The sequence below is a fragment of the Pongo abelii genome, chromosome 12, assembly GCF_028885655.2.
Source record: "Pongo abelii isolate AG06213 chromosome 12, NHGRI_mPonAbe1-v2.0_pri, whole genome shotgun sequence".
Taxonomy (NCBI): Eukaryota; Metazoa; Chordata; class Mammalia; order Primates; family Hominidae; genus Pongo; species Pongo abelii.
In genome coordinates this window covers 68,690,722-68,711,574 of record NC_071997.2, presented here as the reverse complement: position 1 = coordinate 68,711,574, position 20,853 = coordinate 68,690,722, and the positions used below count along the sequence as shown (strand labels likewise).

Here is a 20,853-nt window from a genome sequence, read left to right as displayed (position 1 = left end):
AGTATAATCTCGATACCAAAACCAGAAAAGACACAACAGAAAAAGAAAACTACAGGCCAATATCTCTGATGACTATTGATGCAAAAATCCTCAAGAAAATACTAGCAAGCCAAATTCAACAACACATTAAAAAGATCATTCATCATGACCAAGTGAGATTTATCCCAGGGATACAAGAATGGTTCGATTTGTGCAAATAAATAAATGTGATACATATTACATCAAGAGAATGAAGGACAAAAAACATATGATCATTTAAATTGATGCTGAAAAAGCATTTGATACAATTCAACATAACTTCATGATAAAAACCCTCAAAAAACTGGGTACAGAAGAAACATATGTCAACACAATAAAAGCCATATGTGACAGAACCATAGCTAGTAACATACTGAATGGGGTAAAACTGAAAATCTTTTCTCTAAGATCTGGAACAGTACAAAAATGCCCACTTTCATCACTGTTATTGAACATATTGCTGGAAGTCCTCACTAGAGCAATCAGACAAGAGAAAGAAAGGGCATCCAACATGGAAAGGAAGAAGTCGAGTTATCCTTGTTTGCAGATATGATCTTATATTTGGAAAAACTTAAAAACCCCACCAGAAAACTATTAGAACTGATAAACGAATTCAGTAAAGTTGCATACAAAATCAATACACAAAATCAGTGGCATTTCAATATGTCAATAGCAAATAATCTGAAAAAGAAATCAAGAGAGTAATCCTATTTATAATAGCTGCAAATAAAATACATACAAATTTGCTTAACCAACAAAGGGAAAGATCTCTGCAATAAACACTATAAAACACTGATTCTAGATATTGAAGAGAACATTAAAAAATGGAAAGATATCTCATGTTCATGGGTTGCAAGAATCAGTATTGTTAAAATGTCCTACTACCCAAAGCAATCTGCAGATTCAATGCAATCCATCAAAATACCAATGACGTCCTTCAGAGAAATAGAAAAAAAATCCTAAAATTAAGTGGAACCACAAAAGACCCAGAATAGCCAAATCTATCCTGAGCAAAAAGAAGAAAACTGAAGGAATTACATTATACTACAGTACTATAGTAACCAAAACAGAATGGTACTGGCATAAAAACAAACACACAGACTAAAGGCACAGCATACAGAACCCAGAAATAAATTCATACATCTTCAGTAAACTCATTTTTGACAAAGTTGCCAAGAACATACAGTCTCTTGAGGAAGGGACAGTCTTTTCAATGAATAGTGCTGAAAAAACTGTATATCCATATTCAGAAGAATGAAACTAGACCCCTATCTCTTGCTATATACAAAATCCAAATCAAAATGGATTAAAGACTTAAATCAGGAGTGTCCAATCTTTTGGCTTTCCTGGGCCACATCAGAAGAAGAATTGTCTTGGACCACACATAAAATACACTAACACTAATGATAGCTGATGAGCTAAAAAAAAATCGCACAAATACTCATAATTTTTAAACAAAGTTTACAAATTTCTGTTGGGCCACATTGAAAGCCATCTTGGGCTGCATGCAACCCAAGGGCCATGGGTTGGACAAGCTTGACTTAAATATAAGACCTCAAATTACATAACTACTAAAAGAAAACATTGAGGAAACTCTTCAAGACATTGGAGTGGGCAAAGATTTCTTGAATAATATCCCACAAGCACAGGCAACCACAGCAAAAATGGACAAATGGGATCACATCAAGTTAAAAAGCTTTCTGCCCAGCAATGGAAACAATCAACAAAATGAAGAGACAACTAGCAGAACGGGAGAAAATATTTGCAAGCTGCCCATCTGACAAGGGATTAATAACCAGAATATGTAAGGAGTTCAAACAACTCAATAGGAAAAAATCTAATAATCCCATCAAAGAAAATGGGCAAAAGATGTGCATAGACATTTCTCAAAAGAAGACATACAAACAAACAACAAACAGGTATATGAAAAGGTGCTCAATATCGTTCATCATCAGCAAAATGCAAATCAAAACTACAGTGAGATATCATCTCACCCCAGTTAAAATGGTTTATATCCAAAAGACAGGCAATAAGAAATGCTGATGAGAATGTGGAGAAAAAAGAACCCCCGTGCATTGTTGGTGAGAATGTAAATTAGTACAATCATTATGGAGAACAGTTTGGAGGTTCCTCAAAAAAACAAAAAATAAAGCTACTCTATGATCCAGCAATCCCACTACTCGGTATATACCTAAATGAAAGGAAATCATGATATTGAAGATGTATCTGCACTCCCATGTTTATTGCAGCACTGCTCACAGTAGCCGAGATTTTGGAAGCATCCCAAGTGTCCATCAACGGATGAATGGATAAAGAAAATGTGGTACTTACATATAGTGGAGTACTATTCAGCTATAAAAAGGATGAGATCCTGTCATTTGCAACAACATGGATGGAACTGGAGGTCATTATAGCTAAGAGAAATAAGCCAGGCAAAGAAACACAAACGTCACATGTTCTTATTTATTTGTGGGAGCTAAAAGTTAAAACAATTGGCCTGGTGCGGTGGCTCAAGCCTGTAATTCCAGCACTTTGAGAGTTCGAGGCGGGCAGATCACGAGGTCAGGAGATCGAGACCAGCCTGGCTAACACGGTGAAACCCCGTCTCTACTAAAAATACAAAAAAATTAGCCGGGTGTGATGGCGGGCGCCTGTAGTCCCAGCTACTCAGGAGGCTGAGGCAGGAGAATGGTGTGACCCCGGGAGGCGGAGCTCGCAGTGAGCCGAGATTGCTCCACTGCAGTCCAGCCTGAGCAACAGAGCGAGACTCCATCTTAAAAAAAAAAAAAGTTAAAACGATTGAACTCATGGAGATAGAGAGTAGAAGGACAGTTACCAGAGGCTGGGAAGGGTTATTGCGGGGTTGGGGAGAGTGGGGATGATTAATGGGTGCAAAAAATAGTTAGAAAGAATGAATAAGAACTAGTATTTGCTAGCACTACAGGGTGACTATAGTAAAGAAATCAATTTAATTGTACATTTAAAAATAACTAAAAGAGTGTAATTGGATTGTTTTGTAACACAAAGGATAAATGCTTGAGGTGATGGATACCCCCATTACCCTGATAGGATTATTATGCATTGCATGCCTGTATCAAAATATCTCACATACCCCATAAATATATATACCTACTATGTACTCACAAAGATTAAAAATTAAAAAAAAAATTCATGTTGAAATTCGATTGCCAATATAATGATGTTGGAGGTGGGGCGTTTAAAAGGTGATTAGGTCATGAGGGTTCTGTCCTCATGAATGGATTAATGCCATTATTGTGGGAGTGGATTAGCTATCTCAGGAGTTGGGCCCTCCTTTTTCTGTCTCATGAGCTCTTACCCTCTCTCTCTTGCCCTCTTTGACTATATGATGCCTTCTGCCATGGGATGAAGGCCATGTTCTTGAACTTCCCAGCCTCCAGAACTGTAAGCCAAATACACTTCTGTTCTTTATAAATTATCCAGTGTGTGGTATTCTGTTTTAACAACAGAAAATGTGCTAAGACATCCCTCTTGCAGGACTTTGTGGAAAGTGGCAAAGCATTATTACTAGGGTCTGTGTTGGGATGGGGAGGGGGAATATAATTTTAATGGATCAATTTGTGTTTTAAAAAAATGATCCAGGGTATTGTCAGCAACTAGTTTATTCTTCTCTGTAAATTTTTCTTCAAAGAGCAGAAGAATTCACAAATTTAGATAATCTGGTCAAACCCTCTAACTTCAGAAAAGAAACTAGGCATCAGAATCTTTGATGCTGTTTTCTCCACTGAAAAGCTTTTCAGTGGAGTAAAGGGGGCCTCAAAATATTCTGAGATTTGTAGGAGGGTGAAGTAAATACCTAAGGTAATTGTGATGGATAGTTCTTGAATTATCTGCTTTTGACTATCTTCTATCAGGCTGTGGTGAACCCAAGTAACTGAAACTCCTGATGCAACTAATACAGATGTATTCAGGAAGGATACTTCTAAGGGGTTGAGGGGAAAAATGCCTGTTGGGGGTTAACCTTATTCAGTGGAGAAAACAGCATCATTGATTCTGATGCCTAGTTTCTTACTTTTAAAGTAGGCCTGATCCAACATTTTCTCATCATCCTCTCTTATTTCTTCAGATATAAGATTTCTGAAATAGAAATAAATTTTATTCTTATTTATACACAGTGAATAATTCAGCTGCTCAGTATCATATGAAATAAAGACCTCCAGAAACTTCCAGGGGCTATTCAATCTTCCTTGCCAAGGGGTCAACTTGACGTTATTAGCACAGTGTACTGCACAGAAGCAATAATAAAAGCCATAAAACATCATTGCAAAGTGACTAGCACAGACTTCAAAGAGGAGCTAAGACAGATGTGAGCAATATCCTATAATGTATGTACTTACCTTTGCATTCAGATGGTGGTGGATACCCCTGAATGAGTGTTTAAAGATGTCAAGAATGAGGGCATGAGGAGAAACCAGACAGCTCCAGTTAAGTGGACCCATGCACAAAGGACAGTCATGAGGTGAATCATCTGTCTCTTCCAGTCTGTTCTACCCTGTTCAAAGCACTTCTAATAGTTTATTTTAAATTAACCTGTAAAACAATTTCCCGTGAAGTAGATTGGAGAGAAATTATTGTAAAACCTTATTTAAAACTGTTAAATTCAGCTGGAAAGGCTAATTATCATTATCATACTTTTATAAATGAGGAAACTGAGACACAATGAAGTGAAGTGATTTATGTAAAGCTAGATATTCAATCCCTATTTAATTCCTGATTCTGCGCTTTTTTCACACCATCCCAGTAAGTCCCACTTAGGAACATCCTGGCCTTCTGTAGTTCAGCAGTAACATCAAAAACTTCAAGCAGGCCAGGAGCCGTGACCCATGCCTGTAATCCCAGCACTTTGGGAGGCTGAAATGGGCAGATTGCTTGAGCCCAGGAGTTTGAGACCAGCTTGGGCAACATGGCAAGATCTACTCTCTACAAAAAATACAAAAACTAGGCAGGTGTGGTGGGGGCATGCTTATAGGAGGCTGAGGTGGGAGGATCATTTGAGCCCAGGAGGCAGAGCCTGCAGTGAACTATGATCGTGCCACTTCACTCCAGCCTGGGTGACAGAGTGAGACCCTGTCTCAAGAAAACAAAACAAAACAAACAAACAAAAACCCACAAAAAACTTCAAGCAGATTGCTCCGAGGTAATAATTATGAATATGTGTAAAGTTTACCTGTAATGATTTCATTGCGTAGTTGTTAAAAGCAAAAGATTGGAATTAATATAAATATCTACCAAAGGTGGCACACTAAATTACATAGGGGAATGCCATGGTAATAGGAAAAAAACCACATAATTCAAGAAAAGTTGGGTAGGGTAATGTAATACAAATGTATATCAGTGGGGAGAAATGAATGTACATGCATAACCTTAAAACATATATTTATCTAGGTCTGTTATAAGCAACAATAACATCAATGATAGCATTTTTGCTCTCAACTAAATCTCACGTGGGCACCCTTAGCATCCAGCTTTTAGTCTCTAATACTACTATCCATTAATATGAACCAGGAAATTTGGGGGATGGTTGACTCCATAGTTTGAGGGCAGGAAAAAATTATGTTGGATCTGAAACATCAGGATGTTTGGAAAGGATACAAGGATAGAAGTGCTTAGAGGACAGAAGGCACTATATAAGGGGGCCTCCCCTGAACAGGTTATGAACATTTGTGTATCAGAAAAGAAGTAGTAGGCTGGGCGCAGTGGCTCATGCCTATAATCCCAACATTTTGGGAGGCTGAGGCGGGCAGATCACTTGAGGTCAGGAGTTGGAGACCAGCCTGGCCAACATGTTGAAACCCCACTTCCACTAAAAACACAAAAATTAGCGGGGCGTGGTGGCTGGCACCTGTAATCCTAGCTACTCGGGAGACTGAGGTGAAAGAATCGCTTGAACCTGGGGGGCGGTGGTTGCAGTGAGCCAAGATTGCGCCACTGCATTCCAGCCTGGGCAACAAGAGGGAAACTCCATCTCAAAAAAAGAAGTAGTAATATCCATAATAACGGGTTACTGAAACCAGCTGAGACTGTAAAAGGCTGTGAGTTCATACTGATGCTGAAGGAGGAATGCTAATTATAAGTGATAAAAATGTAATTGCCATACAAAAGGAGAATAAAAAAGTTTTGGTTTACTTTATTAACTTTAATAAGTAGAAAGGTATGATCTATACAAGATTTAAAAAAATTATATACTACAAAGTGTGTGTGTGTGTATTTTTCTATTCTATTAGCAGGAAGAAGTTTACAAATATTTACTGAATGAATGAAATAATTATCCAAAATATAGGACCTACTCATTGTCTATAAATGATTATTTTCTCCATTATACTATTACAAGTTACTCTCAATAGTTATTCCTGGAAGGACATTTTCTTCAAGTTTTGTTTGAGCCACAGATTTCTAGCTCTACTCTACTGGGAGTGCCTGATTTTGTTAGAGCCTTACATTACACAGAGAAAAACTTTAATATAAGTATATAAAACACATCATTGACCAGCAGATGGCTCTACAGAGCAAGAACAAAAAAAATCACGACATAATTTAAAACTGATGTATGTGTAAATCATTATTACAGGAAATCTTTTTTACATTCTCTCTGTGTGTGTATGTGTGTGTATGAGAGAAACTGGAATGGTAAAAATGAAAACATTTAACTTGTTAAATTAACTTAGGCAAGCTAAATGTTTTGGTAAAATTTTAGAAGAAAATAGTTTTCAAGAAGTTCATCATGAAGTTACTACTGTCAACTTCTACATCAAAATTTACCCATAATATATGCAAAAGTAGTTCAACACAGATATCAAGAGCAAATTGTCTGGAATTAATTGCTGTTTCTAAGTGTCATCTTCTAAACAGTATAAACCAAGGTCAAGAATATTCAGCAATCATTATTTATTCAGATCTAAAAGTAATGAGATGTTTAGAAAAGTGACTGTACTAAAATCTCTTTCAGATAGACCCTAAATGATTTTTGAAATTTAAGAAGTACAAATTAAGTAATATAGAATATAAGCTTCATTCTGAAAAATATATCTAGGAATAAATATATACATAATGGCTTATATCTCAAACAGATATACTCATTTCCCTTGACATTCTTATGTGTTATTTTATAATCACAGTTCCAGGGATAATAAAATATAACATTGTTGTTTCTAGATTTTAATTGAAATGCATTCTGTCTCATTCATTCATTCAACTAACATTTATTGAGCACTGGCTATGTGCTAAGCGAGCTGTTTTAGGCACTTAAAATGTATAAATTCATTTAATTCTCAACTTTATTAGGTAGATACCATTATTATCCCCATTCTACAGATAAAAAACTGAGGCACGGAGATTAAATAACTAGTTCAAAGTCAGAGAGGTGACAAGTGGCAAATGTAAACTCTGGTGGTTTAGCTCCAATTCCAGTGGTCTTCCATGCATTCACTCATCAGAAAATATTAATTGGAGAATACAATGCTCTCCTAGATGTCATACAAAAATATATGCACAAGGGGACTATAAACTAGGGAATAAACTTTACATTGGTAGGATGTTTTATAGTTTACAAAAGTATGTTCGTATACCCATGAATATTAAGTAACTCTTCAAGAAAACAGTGCAGAAGATGGTATAAGCTGGTATGTATAATAAAATACCATATTAGTGGTACAGATAGTAATTTAATAATATAACCAAGCAAAAGAAAAGATGGCTATAGACTAGAGTAGATATAGATATTAGATAGATAGATAGATAGATAGATAGATAGATAGAATTTAATGGAGGTGGTGGGAGTTGAATGGAGCTAGGCCTGAACAGTGGGGAGGATTTGAGGGAACAGGGAGGAAGTAGGAAAGGTACTATTCTGACAGCCCCAGGAGTACAGAGATTAGAAACCAATAAGACCTGATCAGAACAGACCCCCAAGGCGGGTTGTGGAAAATAAGGTTGGACAAGTAGGAGGGAGCAGATTTTGGAGACCTTTGAATGTTAGGAATGCTAGAGACTACAAGGGCAAGTAATTGATAAGTTGTTGCTAACCACCCAGCACATTCCTGGGAGTTCATTTAGCTGCTAAATTCATTATTGCATTTGCTGTAGAATATTAGAGTTGAAAATACTATTAGAGTTGTTAAGGATTCTGCAATTGTATACATCATTTATTGATTAATGGACCATTCACTAATGCTTATGGAGTGTTCTGAAAAATCCAGAGCTACTTGATTTATGTATTTCTGCTAATACTATTTCATGAAAATTAGTGTTGTTTTTCTACCTTATTTATGCTTTCATACTAATTTGTCTTTGCATATTTTTAAATTCTTCTCTGCACATATTAAATCTTTATCATTCTTCCCTCCTCTTCTCTACTGTATTTTCACAGCAAAACTTATGAACAGAGGGTTTGAGGTTAAATATGTCTATTTTATGGTATAGAAAAAGAGTTGTCTCCATGACAGGATAATCAGTAGATTTAATCAGTTGTGTCTAAGATAATAAAGGAAAAATATTGTCTGAAGTCATTTAGAGTAGATCAATGATTGGTGAAGTGATTCAATCAAAAATATACTTTTTAGTTGAAAATATTGCAGGAAACCACTAACTTGAAAAGACTAGGATGGTTAGCCTTTAGATGGTTAGGATTTCAAAGATGGGTTGTTGAGAGGCACTTTATAATCTTTCTTTGATGTTGATGCAACTTCCCTCTTTTCCCCTTCTTTCTCTCTTCAAGTATTGTAGGACATGTATTTATTGTTTAAATGAAAAAAAAATAAAAATAATTATTGAGTATTTTACTCTGAATAAAGTGGATGACACTCTTGGTGACAAAGTCACAATTTAGGAGCCTTTTCAAGCAGGAAATAATTTTATTACCATCAATATATACTGAAAATGTATCAAAGCACAAAATCTTGGGAACTCAATTCCATGTACTGATAGAGCCTAGTTGTACCAACTAATTTGTACCAGAATTTCTTCATCTTTAAGAGTAGGAAGCATAAAAAAGGAAATGAAATGGAATTCTGACTTTGGTTCATATTTGTTTAAGAAACAATTGAAATGTAGCAGGTATGTATAAGTTAACATTGTTGGAGAGGAAAACGTGGCCTTTTTGAGATCAACAACAAATAGATTTTTCACATTTAGCCTATGAAACCTAAAGATAAGAAAAGGCAGGAAAAACACTGATTAGACTGAGAAGGGTTCAACTTCTGTCTGGTCAAAGGTTGCAGGCCAAGTTCTGAAACAGTGAAATAGGGAGGAAATAGTTCAGTCAAAAATAAGAAACAAAAACACAGACAAATACAGGAACAATATTTTCAGAAACATTGACCAACAGAGTTGTGAATTCAAACTTACTAAATGAAAGTGTGAAGTATTTGGCATTATCTTATTTCTCTTACTTATCTTATTTCCCTTATTTTCATTGATATGAATGTGGGAATGAGAAACCAAGGAACAACAGAAGAGAAATATGAAATGAATGAGGAATGGATAAAACAAAAAATTAAAACATTTATTTTCTCATTTCTTTGTCTCCTATGCTTTATTTACAGATTTTAGTATTCCCTTCCAAGACTATATATCCTTCATATATATAATTCAATAGATAACCTTTTTTTACTTTGTTATATTGATGAAGAGACTTACTTAGAAGATTTAAGATTAGAGTTGCTAATAAAATCCTGCCATGCAGGACAACTAGTTAAATTTGAATTTCAGATAAGCAATGAATACTTTTTTTTAGCATAAATATGTCCCATATATTGCATGGGACATAGTTAAACTAAAAATTATTCATTGTTTACCTGAAATTCAAATTTAACTGTCTGTCTTGTATTTTTATTTGCTAAATCTGGTAGCCCTACTAGGAAAGAACCACTAGTCTTAAGAGAGGTGGATCTCCTTGGGCTCTTTATTTTAATGCATTTACTCTGGTTTATCAATATCTCCTACTTAAATTTTTTTAATTGAAAAAAGTATACTTATCATGAGTGTATAGTTCATTGAACTTTCACAAATTGAACACACCCATGTAACCAGCACCCAGGTCAAAACCCAAAATGTTATCCACCCCCTAGAAGCCTCCCTTGTACCGTCTTCCAGCAACATGGTTTCCCAGAGCTTGACCTTTCCACTAAGGGTAATCATTATTCTGACTTCTAAAAATATAGACTAGTTTTGCTTATTTCACAACTATTTTTATCTAGTGTCAGTGGCTTCATCCTTGTATTCTAAAAGAATATCCACTCACTTGGTAGAAACAAAGACCCCCTGGCACCAGGTTAAATGACCATTTGATTTGGAGATGGTTGAGGTTGGCGGACAGCTCTCCCATCTCCATGTATTAAGAGAATTCTCTAGGGAGTGGTATTTATCTAGAACCCCACAGTGGATAGCAGGTGGGTAGAACCTTCCAGTGGACCTAAGAGATAATAAAGGCAGAAATCTAGAAGTTGTGGGTCTTCCAGAATGTGGTCAGGTTATGAATTTCGGCTAGGAGGGGCTGAGAACCAAGCAGGTGGTTTGGTTGATGACACCTGAGAGACTGTAAGAACTAGGCATTTGACACACTCCCGCATGCACATCTTCATGGAAGTGATCTGATCAGTTGCTAATCCCCCAGCAAGGTTTCTTCTTGGCAGTGTTTGTCTGCAATGGCACAGCTTTGTCGTATAAAGTTGTTCCATGAAGCCATGAAATTTTTCTATCATTCCCTCAGTTTGTAGACAGATAACTGCGCCCATTCTACAAGAATGCATCATAACCATTACTATAACTAAGGACAGAAACCAGAAGGGGTCTAGAAACCAGAAGGGGTCCCTTCCCCTTCTCTCCAGTAGTATTGAGGGGGAGGGCCACAGGAATAGAGCTCCAAGAGAAGGCAGAGCAGGACCTTCATCTCCACCAGCCTGGAAAAGGAGGCTCCAGGGACCCACTACAGTTCACTGAGTACCCACCAATGCTTCCTTGGAGCAGAGCCCACATGGCTGAGACATCCATGGCAGCAATTGGGTAATTGGGTAAAGAGCCAGAGTATATGACATGGGTGGTTAAGAATCCTTTTCTGACCAGAATCTTAGGTTAGGAATCCAGGTGATTTAGTTTGGCAAGGACCACCAAATATTTGACTGGCTGATGCCAGAAAGTCTAAATGGTTTCTCAGTAGCAGCCTTCCAGGCAAAAGTGAGATATCAAAATATTTGCCTCTCCACCAAGCTCAAAACAAAGAAGGTAAAACATAGTTCTTCCATCTCCCATCACTGCATTCCTCCCTTACCTGGTACATAGTCTGTCCTGTTACAGAAGAGGGTATTTGTTGCAGTATTATTCATAATACCAAAAAAGCAGAACACTCTATTCAAGAATGGGACTTTGACTAAATAAATTATGCCACAACCCAACAATGTAATCCTATTCAGTCTTAAAATGATGTTGTAGAAGAAAATGTAGTAGTAGTTATAGTAGCTGTAGTAGTAGTAGTAGTTATAGTAGTTGTAGTAGTGTGGGCCCCATAAAGCCCACACTACCTGCCAGCATTGTTCTAAGTACTTGGCAAATGTTGATTCACTTAAATATTCACAACACTTTGTGAAGTAGGAACCATTATTATCCCCATTCTACAGATGAGGAATTTGCAGAAATTATTTCAGTTAAAGGACATGCCCAAGGGTCACACAGTAAATGATGAGCCAAGATTCAAATTCAGATAGGCTACATCCAGAGTCCACTCTATGAACTGTTGCATAATGACAAATGAAATGTTAATCATTTATAATTACAGGAGAAAAGCAGGCTAAAAACCAGTTTGAAAAGTGTGATTCCAATTCCGTATCAAACACTAAAAAATCATATGATCATACACACAAAGAAAAATTGTTGTGTTGCCTGCCATGGTGTTAATAGTATTACCTCTGAGAAGTTGCATTTAAGTGATTCTTATTTCCTTTTTAATAATTTTCTATAATGTCTATATTTTCTATAATAAACCTTTATGATTTCTTCTTTTGAAACAGAGTCTCACTCTGTCACCCAGGCTGGAGTGCAGTGGCGTGATCTTGGCTCACAGCAGCCTAGACTTCCTGGGCTGAGGTGATTCTCCCACCTCAGCCTCTGGAGTAGCTGGGACTACAGGGGTGTATCACCATGCCAGGCTAATTTTTGTATTTTTTGTAGAGATGGGGTTTTGCCATGTTGCCCAGGCTGGTCTTGAACTCCTGAGTTCAAAAGTGATCCTCCTGCCTTGGCCTCCCAAAGTGCTGGGACTACAGGTATGAGTCACCATGCCCAGCCTATGACTTTTTTTCTAAGATAGAGTCTCACTCTGTCGCCGGTCGCCCAGGCTGGAATGCAGTGGCGTGATCTCGGCTCACTGCAACCTCCACTTCCCAGGTTCAAGTGATTCTCGTGCCTCAGCCTCCTGAGTAGCTGGGATTATGGATGTGCAGCACCATGCCTGGCTAATTTTTGTATTTTTATTAGAGACGGGGTTTCACCATGTTGGCCAGGCTGGTCTCAAACTCCTGACCTCAGGTGATCTGCCACCTTGGCCTCCCAAAGTGCTCGCCTTTTTTAATGAGCAAAAAATTCTAAGACAAAATGATTTCTTGTGGTGAAATCAGCTCAACAATTGTGACCTTTATGCAAGGTCTTCTGGTATGAAGACGTGGAGAGAAGTCACATCCTATGGAAAGCTTTCAAAGGACATCCCCAGATCACATCATGCCAACCGATTTGCCTCAGAGGGAAATGAACTTCAAACTCATTAATGCGTAAACTCAGTGCCTGGGAAGCAAGCTATGTTGAGCACCAAGCAGATGTTAGAATGTTGAAGCTGGCAGGGACCTGGAGCCTCTAGAATCTAATCCCTCTGTTGGCAGAGACTGAGGCTGGAGGGGATGCCTACGGAAAGTCAAGTCATGTAACAGGGAGGCCCTTACAGAAAATGGCATTTGCCCTAGGAAGCAGAACTAAGCAGGAAATTCACAAGTCATTTAAAATTTAGTCACAGAATTTCCTGGCTAGCAAGAGAACACCTGAGATGACTTTTATCTTCTCGCGGCCACAGAAGTTTACTCAGAAAAAGAGGGAGCGGGGAATAGAGCTTTATGAATGTATTGCAGTAAAGATTTATGCTTGGGAGAGTTCAAAATTAGCTGTGATGGAGAAGAATCCTGTTGCAGACAATGACATGGACATGTAGCCCTCTTTTCCCAGACTACACCCTCTGACAGGATGCGGTTATGCTCAGTATCTCCCTGGAAAATGACCCACAGTTCCTGGACTTCCAGCCCAGGCTGGATTTCCTGAGGGAAGCTATTACTTAGTCAGGCCCCACCCTTCCAAGACATCACAGTGACTCATCTGAGCAAACTGGAGAGGGCTGGCAATCTCCAAGCAACACGGTTTCCCAAAGCTTGACCTTTCCAACAGCTACTCCCACAAACAGGGCCAATTAGTGAGTCCTGCTGATGAAGAAATACTCTCAGCAGCTCGCCTTCCCAGCTGGTTAGCAGCCACTGTCTTTCACCCATCCATGGTTGTAGGTCTCTCTCTGGCTCACTGATAATGTACTACCTCTAGAGGGCAGTTTAAAGCAGGATTCTCACTGAGTTCTGTAATGGCAGTACTTCACAGATTGTAATGAAATTATTCAAAATGTCCTCGTGAAAGAAACCCATGTTCTTTCATATAATGTCACAATTTTAGCTGTCCACTCAAGCAATTTGCAGGACCGAATCTGGATGCAGGTATTTAACTAAAAAGAACTATGTGATAACAGATGCTAGACTTACAAAGAAGGAACTGAGAGGATTCAGAGGGACGGTTGTTCCCACTAAGGTGGTGGATAAAGCAGTCTTTGAGGCGCTGGCCTTTGAGCTGGGCCTTGTTAAAGATGAGCTGATTTTTACAGGGAGATATGTTAAGGGAGGCAGAGGAAGAGGGATACCCAGACAGAGGGAGATGTCTAAACAAAAGTTTGGAGCTATAAAAGAATGAGTCATGGCATAACAAAGTGAGAAGTCTTGTTTTCTAGCATAGAGGTATCCTGTAGCCAGGGCAAACTGGGAAAAGAAATATTGAATCTAAGACACCATGATTGCCATCGATTGTAACATGCACTCTGATTTCAGAGATGTTTCAAAGGTCTTTTAAAAAAAATGTGTCTTAGAATTGACAAAACACAATTAACTGGGATAGTATTATATAAGGTCTCAAAAACCAGCTAAGAGGGTAGATGGTGAGAAATGAGGAGCTCCTGAAGGCTTTTTGAGCAGGGCTGTGAGGTTATGTTTTATGAAGATTGCTCACTGCTGTGGGTAAGGCCAAGGTAGAATATGCTGTGGGCTGGGCATGGTGGCTCACGCTTGTAATCCTAGCACGGTGAGAGGCTGAGGCAGATGGATGGGTTGAGCCCAGGAGTTTGAGACCAGCCTGGGCAACCTGACCAAACCTCATACAAAAAATGCAAGGCATGGTGGTGCATACCTGTAGTCCCAGCTACTTGAGAGGCTGAAGTGGGAGGATCACCTGAGCCTGGGGAGGTCAAGGCTGCAGTGAGCCATGATCACGCCACTGTACTACAGCCTGGGCGACAGAGTGAGACCCTGTCTCAAAAAAGAAAAAGAAAAAAATGCTGTGCTAGAGCTACTTAATTAGTACAGGCTCCAGGGAACTAGAGAAGTGGTAGTGGGAATGGAAAGGGTCGGACACAAGACTTTTCCAAGGAAAAATCAAGTGAGTCAACTGCACAGACATGGAGAGTGAGAGAGGGGTCAAAAATGAATTACAGATGGATAACGAAGACAAATGTGGTATGCCTGTCATTGTAATTTATGTTTCCTACTCATTATGCTTTCGTGTTGAACATTTTTTCCTTTACTGATTTTTTTCTAAATGGTAAAATTTTGTTATTCTTTTTCTCTCACATACAGTGTTTAAAAGTTTTGATACCCAGCATGGTACTCACATAAAAACAGACACACAGACCAATGGAACAGAATAGAGAACGCTGACATAAATCCACGTATTTACAGCCAACTCATTTCAACACAGACACCAAGCACATACAACGGGGAAAGAACAGTCTCTTCAATAAAAGGTGCTGAAAAAACTGGATAACCATAGGCAGAAGATTGAAACTAGACCCCTATCTCTCACTATATGCAAAAATCAAATAAAATGGATTAATGACTTAAATTTAAGACTTGAAACTATGAAACTACTAGAAGAAAACATTGGGGAAATACTCCAGGACATTGGTCTTGGCAAAGAATTTTTGGTGTAAGACCTCAAAATCACAGGCAACCAAAACAAAAGACAAATGAGATTACATCAACCTTCTGCACAGCAAAGGAGGCAACAAGGTAGAGACAATCCACAGAATAGAAGAAAATATTTGCAAACTACTCATCTGACAAAGGATTAATAACCAGGATATATAAGGAGCTCAGACAACTCAATAGCAAAACAACAAATAATCCAATTTAAAAATGGGCAAAAAATCTGAATAGACATTTCGCAAAAGAAGACATATAAATGACCAATAAGAATATGAAAAAAAATGCTCAACATTGCTAGTCATGAGAGAAATGCAAATCAAAATCACAACGAGATATCTCACCCCAGTTAAACGGGCTTTTGTCAAAAAGACAGGCAATAACAGATGCTGACAAGGATGTGAAGAAAGGAGAACTTTCATACACCATTGGTGGGAATGTAAATTAGTACAACCACTATGGAAAACTGTATAGAAGTTCCTCAAAAAACTAAAAATAGAGCTACCATATGTTCAGTAATTTTTCTACTTATATATAGCCAAAAGAAATGAAATCAACATATCAAAGAGACTTCTGCACTTCCAAGTTTATTGCAGCACTATTCATAATAGCCAAAATATGGAACCAACCTAAGTGCCCATTAATGGATGAATGGATAAAGAAAATGTGCTATGTATACACAACAGGACATTATTCAGCCATAAGAAAGAATGAAATCCTGTCACATGCAGCAACATGGATGGAACTGGAGGTCATTATATTAAGTGAAACAAGCCAAGCACAGAAAGACAAATATCACATGTTCTCACTCATATGTGGGAGCTTAAAAAGTGACTATCATGAAATAGAGAATAGATTGCTGGTTACCATAGGCACCAGAAAGTGTGGGGTGAGGGGATGAAGAGAGCTTGACTAATGGGTACAAATATACAGTTCGAAAGAAGAAATAAAACCTAGTGTTCAATAGATAAATAGGATGATCATAGTTTACAATATCTATTGTATATTTCAAAATCATTAGATGAGAATAATTCAATTGTTTCTAGCATGAAGAAAAGACGATTTTTTTTTTGAGATGGAGTTTTGCTCTTGTTGCCCAGGCTGCAGTGCAATGGCACAATCTCTGCTCCCTGCAACCTCCGCCTCCTAGGTTCAAGCGATTCTCCTGCCTCAGCCTCCCAAGTAGCTGGGATTATAGGTGCATGCCACCACAGCCGGCTAATTTTTGTATTTTTGGTAGAGATGGGGTTTCACCACGTTGGCCAGGCTGGTCTTGAACTCCTGACCTCAGGTGATCCGGCTGCCTCAGCCTCCCAAAGTGCTGGGATTACAGGCGTGAGCCACCACGCCCAGCCAAAGACAAATATTTAAGGTGATGGATCTTCTAATTATGCTGATTTGATCTTTACAAATTATATATACCCTGAAAATATGTACACCTAGTATATATCAATAAAAAGTAGAATTTAAAACAGTTTTAATTCCCATCTTTACAGTGCTAATGGTTGCCCTGACATATTTAAGCCTACATTTTTACATCAACACCAAAAATTAATAGCTACCCATTCTTTTTTTTTTTTTTTTTTTGGTGTAGGGGGCGGAGTCTCGCTCTGTCTCCCAGGCAGGAGTGAATTGGCGCGATTTCGGCTCACTGCAAGCTTCGCCTCCCGGGTTCACGCCATTCTCCTGCCTCAGCCTTCCAAGTAGCTGGGACTACAGGTGCCCGCCGGACTGGGACTACAGGCGCCCGCTGGACTGGGACTACAGGCGCCCACCACCATGTCCGGCTAATTTTTTTTTTTTTACTTTATTTTATTTTATTTTATTATTATTAAACTTTAAGTTTTAGGGTACATGTGCACAACGTGCAGGTTAGTTACATATGTATACATGTGCCATGTTGGTGTGCTGCACCCATTAACTCGTCATTTAGCATTAGGTATATCTCCTAATGCTATCCCTCCCCCCTCCCCCCACCCCACAACAGGCCCCAGTGTGTGATGTTCCCTTTCCTGTGTCCATGTGTTCTCGTTGTTCAATTCCCACCTGTAAGTGAGAACATGTGGTGTTTGGTTTTTTGTCCTTGCAATAGTTTGCTGAGAATGATGGTTTCAAGCTTCATCCATGTCCCTACAAAGGACATGAACTCTTCCTTTTTTATGGCTGCATAGTATTCCATGCTGTATATGTGCCACATTTTCTTAACCCAGTCTATCATTGTTGGACATTTGGGTTGGTTCCAAGTCTTTGCTATTGTGAATAGTGCTGCAATAAACATACGTGTGCATGTGTCTTTATAGCAGCATGATTTATAATCCTTTGTGTATATACCCAGTAATGGGATGGCTGGGTCAAATGGTATTTCTAATTCTAGATCCCTGAGGAATCGCCACACTGACTTCCACAATGGTTGAACTAGTTTACAGTCCCACCAACAGTGTAAAAGTGTTCCTATTTCTCCACTTCCTCTCCAGTACCTGTTGTTTCTTGACTTTTTAGTGATTGCCATTCTAACTGGTGTGAGATGGTATCTCACTGTGGTTTTGATTTGCATTTCTCTGATGGCCAGTGATGATGAGCATTTTTTCATGTGTTTTTTGGCTGCGTAAATGTCTTCTTTTGAGAAGTGTCTGTTAATATCCTTCGCCCACTTTTTGATGGGGTTGTTTGTTTTTTTCTTGTAAATTTGTTTGAGTTCAGTGTGGATTCTGGATATTAGCCCTTTGTCAGATAAGTAGGTTGCAAAAATTTTCTCCTATTCTGTAGGTTGCCTGTCCACTCTGATGGTAGTTTCTTTTGCTGTGCAGAAGCTCTTTAGTTTAGTTAGATCCCATTTGTCAATTTTGGCTTTTGTTGCCATTGCTTTTGGTGTTTTAGACATGAAGTCCTTGTCTATGCCTGTGTCCTGAATGGTATTGCCTAGGTTTTCTTCTAGGGTTTTTATGGTTTTAGGTCTAACATGTAAGTCTTTAATCCATCTTGAGTTAATTTTTGTATAAGGTGTAAGTTTCAGCTTTCTACATATGGCTAGCCAGTTTTCCCAGCACCATTTATTAAATAGGGAATCCTTCCCCCATTTCTTGTTTTTGTCAGGTTTATCAAAGATCAGATAGTTGTAGATATGCGGCGTTATTTCTGAGGGCTCTGTTCTGTTCCATTGATCTATATCTCTGTTTTGGTACCAGTACCATGCTGTTTTGGTTACTGTAGCCTTGTAGTATAGTTTGAAGTCAGGTAGCGTGATGCCTCCAGCTTTGTTCTTTTGGCTTAGGATTGACTTGGCGATGTGGGCTCTTTTTTGGTTCCATATGAACTTTAAAGTAGTTTTTTCCAATTCTGTGAAGAAAGTCATTGGTAGCTTGACGGGGATGACATTGAATCTATAAATTACCTTGAGCAGTATGGCCATTTTCACGATATTGATTCTTCCTATCCATGAGTATGGAATGTTCTTCCATTTGTTTATATCCTCTTTTATTTCATTGAGCAGTGGTTTGTAGTTCTCCTTGAAGAGGTCCTTCAGATCCCTTGTAAGTTGGGTTCCTAGGTATTTTATTCTCTTTGAAGCAATTGTGAATGGGAGTTCACTCATGATTTGGCTCTCTGTTTGTCTGTTATTGGTGTATAAGAATGCTTGTGATTTTTGCACATTGATTTTGTATCCTGAGACTTTGCTGAAGTTGCTTATCAGCTTAAGGAGATTTTGGGCTGAGATAATGGGGTTTTCTAGATATACAATCATGTCATCTGCAAACAGGGACAATTTGACTTCCTCTTTTCCTAATTGAATGTCCTTTATTTCCTTCTTCTGCCTGATTGCTCTCGCCAGAACTTCCAACACTATGTTGAATAGGAGTGGTGAGAGAGGGCATCCCTGTCTTGTGCCAATTTTCAAAGGGAATGCTTCCAGTTTTTGCCCATTCAGTATGATATTGGCTGTGGGTTTGTCATAGATAGCTCTTATTATTTTGAGATACATTCCATCAATACCTAATTTATTGAGAGTTTTTAGCATGAAGGGTTGTTGAATTTTGTCAAAGGCCTTTTCTGCATCTATTGAGATAATCATGTGGTTTTTGTCTTTGGTTCTGTGTATATGCTGGATTATGTTTATTGATTTTCATATGTTGAACCAGCCTTGTATCCCAGGGATGAAGCCCACTTGATCATGGTGGATAAGCTTTTTGATGTGTTGCTGGATTCGGTTTGCCAGTATTTTATTGAGGATTTTTGCATCAATGTTCATCAAGAATATTGGTCTAAAATTCTCTTTTTTTGTTGTGTCTCTGCCAGGCTTTTGTATCAGGATGATGCTGGCCTCATAAAATGAGTTAGGGAGGATTCCCTCTTTTTCTATTGATTGGAATAGTTTCAGAAGGAATGGTACCAGCTCCTCCTTGTACCTCTGGTAGAATTCGGCTGTGAATCCATCTGGTCCTGGACTTTTTTTGGTTGGTAAGCTATTAATTATTGCCTCAATTTCAGAGCCTGTTATTGGTCTATTCAGAGATTCAACTTCTTCCTGGTTTAGTCTTGGGAGGGTGTATGTGTTGAGGAATTTATCCATTTCTTCTAGATTTTCTAGTTTATTTGCATAGAGGTATTTATAGTATTCTCTGATGGCAGTTTGTATTTCTTTGGGATCAGTGGTGATATCCCCTTTGTCATTTTTTATTGTGTCTATTTGATTCTTCTCTCTTTTCTTCTTTATTAGTCTTGCTAGCAGTCTATCAATTTTGTCGATCTTTTCAAAAAACCAGCTCCTGGATTCATTGATTTTTTTGAAGGGTTTTTTGTGTCTCTATTTCCTTCAGTTCTGCTCTGATCTTAGTTATTTCTTGCCTTCTGCTAGCTTTTGAATGTGTTTGCTCTTGCTTCTCTAGTTCTTTTAATTGTGATGGTAGGGTATCAATTTTAGATCTTTCCTGCTTTCTCTTGTGGGCAGTTAGTGCTACAAATTTCCCTCTACACACTGCTTTGAATGTGTCCCAGAGATTCTGGTATGTTGTGTCTTGGTTCTCGTTGGTTTCAAAGAACATCTTTATTTCTGCCTTCATTTTGTTATGTACCCAGTAGTCATTCAGGAGCAGGTTGTTCAGTTTCCATGTAGTTGAGCAGTTTTGAGTGAGTTTCTTAATCCTGAGTTCTAGTTTGATTGCACTGTGGTCTGAGAGACAGTTTGTTATAATTTCTGTTGTTTTACATTTGCTGAGGAGTGCTTTACTTCCAACTATGTGGTCAATTTTGGAATAGGTGTGGTGTGGTGCTGAAAAGAATGTATATTCTGTTGATTTGGGGTGGAGCGTTCTGTAGATGTCTATTAGGTCCGCTTGGTGCAGAGCTGAGTTTAATTCCTGGATATCCTTGTTAACTTTCTGTCTTGTTGATCTGTCTAATGTTGACAGTGGGGTGTTAAAGTCTCCCATTATTATTGTGTGGGAGTCTAAGTCTCTTTGTAGGTCTCTAAGGACTTGCTTTATGAATCTGGGTGCTCCTGTATTGGGTGCATATATATTTAGGATAGTTAGTTCTT

At 38.3% G+C, this 20,853-nt stretch overlaps 1 protein-coding gene across 9 annotated transcripts in view; it reads right to left on the bottom strand.

Annotated features, from left to right (window-relative positions):
* WDPCP (WD repeat containing planar cell polarity effector) overlaps window positions 1–20,853 on the bottom strand; it is a 720,444-nt gene that overhangs the window by 567,153 nt on the left and 132,438 nt on the right. The gene's annotated exons all lie outside the window — the stretch shown is intronic.